This window comes from Balaenoptera physalus, assembly GCF_965194825.1.
Source record: "Balaenoptera physalus genome assembly, chromosome: 7".
Classification (NCBI taxonomy): domain Eukaryota; kingdom Metazoa; phylum Chordata; class Mammalia; order Artiodactyla; family Balaenopteridae; genus Balaenoptera; species Balaenoptera physalus.
Window position 1 is genome coordinate 33,673,980 of NC_138886.1, and position 4,457 is coordinate 33,678,436.

The window sequence follows — 4,457 nt, forward strand, 5'->3', positions numbered from 1 at the left end:
TCCAGGATTACAGGTTTTGAATCTGAGTTGTCCTCTCCACCTTATCATTGCCTCATCAAGTGATAGCTCTTGTTTGGGTATATAGATCAATTGAAATTTTGGTAGAAAATAATCCAAAAGAGGTTTAACTTTTGAAATTCTGTCTGCAGGAAGTGGAGTTTCTGAGTTATCGTTAAAGTGAAGAAATGTTATTATTTGTTCAAACCTTCTCGTCATAATCTTTGGAAAGATAGGTGTTTCAAGTAAGAGATCAGTTGACCAATGTTCTTCCCAGTGTGACTTTCTTTCTTTCTTTTTTTTTCAGAATTAAATTTTATTTCACTTTGATAGAAACCGTGAAAAAGATTTACATTTTCCCACATTACAGCACAACATTTCAACGGAATATTTCTTGCCATAAATTAGATCTTGCTGATTTATGTAAGTGAAACAACAGTTTATATTCTTCAAGATAAAAGCAAAATGACTTAGTAAATGATTATTTAAAACTGTAAATCCAGACATAAACGTATGGCTTCATTATTAACATCCTATACTGCCCATACGAAATCATTTCCATCATCAAGTAGCACCCATTTATAAAGATGCATTCCTAACTGTGTTCTAGCCAGTTGGAATACAGCAGAAAAATTAACAGTTCAGAAATATCAGGTGTACATTTTTGCTACATATTACACTGGGTGGTAACTACACCATATGTATTGAGTTCTGACTAACTTTTATTACCCATAAACTTGCTTTCAAATAATGTTAACCAATAACCTGAAAAATCTATTTAAAATCAAATAATTGCTACTTTTATGTTTGCACAGAAACTCTCTGACAACAGTGAAAATTTCAAATAAGTTCATTGGCAGAAAAAAAGTAAAGCAAATTTTTTGAATGGACTGTTCATTTCCTACAGCAGTCGGTTTCAAACATATGTGCAAACTAAGTAAACTAAAACTCTATGCTACGAGGAGAATCATCTCAGAGCAAATCATCTTAGAAATTACAATTTGTAAGATCAGTCTTAAATATTTCAGAACATACTAGAATATGACCTAATTATTCTTTCAGTTAATTACAGAAAAATACAACCACAGAATTATTCTCGTTACCTGGGCTGAAGATTCAAGTAACTCTGCCGGCCTAAATGGCAGACAAAGGTCCAGTTTAAGAAGTAGTGTAGAAACTTTGAAGGGATGTCTGGTTTCTTTCTACAAGTATGAATACGTTTTCAATGCCGTCACGTCTGTGATTCAGAATGTAAAATTACAGCACGTATTGACAGCAGATGTCTATGGCAAGTAGGCAATATTTGGTCTGTTATGAAGGATATAAAAGAAGAAAGAACACATTTCTAGAGAGGAAAAAAGAATATTAAGTAGAAATTATATTCAGGAAAGAAAAACCTGGTCCCCAAAATAAAAGGGCCATTAATTGAAGACAGCAATATTACTCTTTATTGACACTTAGAAGCATTATCCCTATTATTAGGAATAATGTAATAACACCTTATTCTTATTATGTATTATAATCATTAAGTACGTATGAACACATATATAAAAATACACGGACTTCCCTGGTGGCGCAGTGGTTAAGAATCTGCCTGACAATGCAGGGGACATGGGTTCAAGCCCTGGTCCGGGAAGATCCCACATGCCATGGAGCAACTAAGCCCGTGCACCACAACTACTGAGCCTGCACTCTAGAGCCCGCGAGCCACAACTACTGAGCCCTCACACCACAGCTACTGAAATTCACACGCCTAGAGCCCAAGCTCCGCAACAAGCGAAGCCACCTCAATGAGAAGCCCGCGTGCCACAACAAAGAGTAGCCCCCGCTCACCGCAACTAGAGAAAGCCCGTGTGCAGCAATGAAGACCCAACGCAGCCAAAATTAAATAAATTAATTTTAAATATATATATACAGATACTGCATGGTGACTAAGCAATTTGGGAATAAGTCCAGAGTCTAAGTCACAGCATGCATAAACTGTTTATGTCTTAACTGCTCATTTATACCTGAACAAGTTTTCATTAAGCATATTAATAATTTTCAAGGGATGTAATAAAAAATCTGGTTGCAGTATTTTATTATTTTGCTGAATTACATTTGGGAGAAAGAAGCTAGCTGCTTCACCTATTTTAATACTAATATATTCTGGATCATGTTACACAAATACATACATAGAAACTTAAAAGATCATAAATTTTCCATGAGGAGATTTATTTAGCCTGTGTCATTGGTGTGTATTTGTAAAACATTTTAACACTGCAAACATTAGAGGTTTCAAGATCGGACAAAGGAAAAAGCTTATACTCTACAATGATGATGCTGGTGTGTACTTCTCCACAAGGCCTCTTAGTGACATCAATCAATAGGAGTTAGGAGTTTATCAATGAACTGCTTGATATCCATCATTTCCTGTTGACATGAACTGTGTATCATGCCTCCATAGGTTTTGAAGGTTACATTGGCTGGATTTACCAATGTTTTTAGCCTTTCAGCAGTAAGAGAACCAAACATTAGGGGAACTAAAGGATCCAAATCTCCATGGCACTGAAGAATAGAAATGTCTCTATTCAAGCCACTGATAGGACCGCGTGGAAAGGAAGCCCGCAGGGGCAGCCAGCAGCTGAGAGCAGTGACGCCGGCCAGCTTCTGCTGTGTGGTCAGTGCCGTGTACAGAGATAAAGCTCCTCCCTGAGAAAATCCTCCCAAAATAATTCTGTTAGAAGGAATGCCATTCTTCACCTCTTGCCTTATCAAAGCTTTTACACTTTCTGCTGCCTGTTTAATTCCAGTTTCATCTTCCTGTGAATCTGGTGAAAGACCAATAATGTCAAACCAAGAAAGCATGGCCATGTTCATATTTAACGTTACAGGCATAACCGGTGCATGCGGGCAGATGTATTTGATGTGGGCGCTTCTGATACCTGCCAAGTCTTCTGCCCACCCATGCCCTGTATCTCCCAATCCATGCAGGAAAATCACCGCGGCGGTGGCCTTCTGGACGGCGGGCACAATGGCGGGCAGCGGGGCTGACATGTTATTGAGGCACATACACCGGCTCGACCGACCGCGCATCGTTAAGTGGAAGGCGGAGCGGGCGCCGGGCTGCAGCCAAGGGGTGCGAGCGCCAAGTCCGGCCCGCCCACAGGGGCGCCCAGTGTGACTTTCTTATTTGTGCAATCAAAATTATTAATCCAAGAAACTTCATGTTACTACTGGTTACATCACTCCACTTTAAAGCCTTATCATAATTTTTATATGACTTTTCATTCTGTTGATGATACAAGTCTGTTTGAGAAGCGACCAACTCGAAAAAGTCGTTACCAAAAGTTAATGCTGTTATATCACTAACACTTTGCAGGTTATTACATTCAATAGTTACACCTGACACACCTGTAAAGTCTTCTAATTTCTGTCAAATGCTGTCTTCAATCCACTCTTCTGTAGAAGCAAAGGAGCATTCTCCACCACTGTGAGTTTCATTTTCACTTTCTGTATCAGAATCAATCACTAAGGTTTTCTGTCTTTTTGTTGGTCTAACATTCACATCGTCTGAATCAGAACTATATTCTGAAGAACTATCACTTTCCAGGATACTAGTATATATGTCGCTCAGACAATCAGAGAAAATATCTGCATAAAATTCATCAAAAAATTCTTCTTCACCCAAAATCTCGCGATGCATCATTTTTGAAAATTTTACAGTAATAAGCTTGCATTTATAATATACACAAGGTTGGAACAAAAACCTAATGGAGCAAAATGTGAACGATAACAACAATCATAAGTTGTATAATGAACCCTTGATCAATTTTATTTTTATTTTTTTAATTAATTAATTAATTTATTTATTTATTTATTTGGCTGTGTTGGGTCTTCGTTGCTGCGCACGGGCTTTCTCTAGTTGCAGCGAGTGGGAGCTACTCTTCATTGCAGTGCACAGGCTTCTCACTGCGGTGGCTTCTCTTGTTGTGGAGCACAGGCTCTAGGCGCACGGGCTTCAGTATTTGTGGCACGCAGGCTCAGGAGCTGTGGCACGTGGGCTCAGTAATTGTGGCTCGCAGGCTCTAGAGCGCAGGCTCAGTAGTTGTGGTGCACAGGCTTAGTTGTTCCGCAGCATGTGGGATCTTCCTGGACCAGGGCTCAAACCTGTGTCCCCTGCATTGGCAGGCAGATTCTTAGCCACTGCACCACCAGGGAAGTCCCAACCCTTGATCAATTTTAAGCTTTAACAACTTCACACGGTGATATTAATTGTATCACTCCCTAAAAACATATCGATAAGCCTCCGGTCAATAACGTTCGGGTAACAAAAGATGTATTAATACATCTCCAGTCAATAATGTGTTAAAGGGACTTCCCTCGTGGTCCAGTGGTTAAGACTCCACGCTCCCAATGCAGGGGGCCCAGGTTCAATCCCTGGTCAGGGAACTAGATCCCGCATGCTGCAACTAAGAGTC

The 4,457-nt window shown here is 39.6% G+C and overlaps 1 long non-coding RNA gene and 1 pseudogene across 2 annotated transcripts; both read right to left on the reverse strand.

Annotated features, from left to right (window-relative positions):
* Positions 1–292: 292 nt before the first annotated feature.
* On the reverse strand, positions 293–3,087 carry LOC309663963 (acyl-protein thioesterase 1 pseudogene; annotated as a pseudogene). The gene has a single exon. The product of its transcript is annotated as an acyl-protein thioesterase 1 pseudogene (transcript).
* Positions 293–3,428, reverse strand: LOC309663978. Its single transcript, XR_014265534.1, has 2 exons — positions 3,391–3,428; positions 293–1,305 (listed from the first exon to the last, which is right to left on the reverse strand). It is a non-coding gene; the product is annotated as an uncharacterized lncRNA (long non-coding RNA).
* Between the last annotated feature and the right edge of the window lie 1,029 nt (positions 3,429–4,457).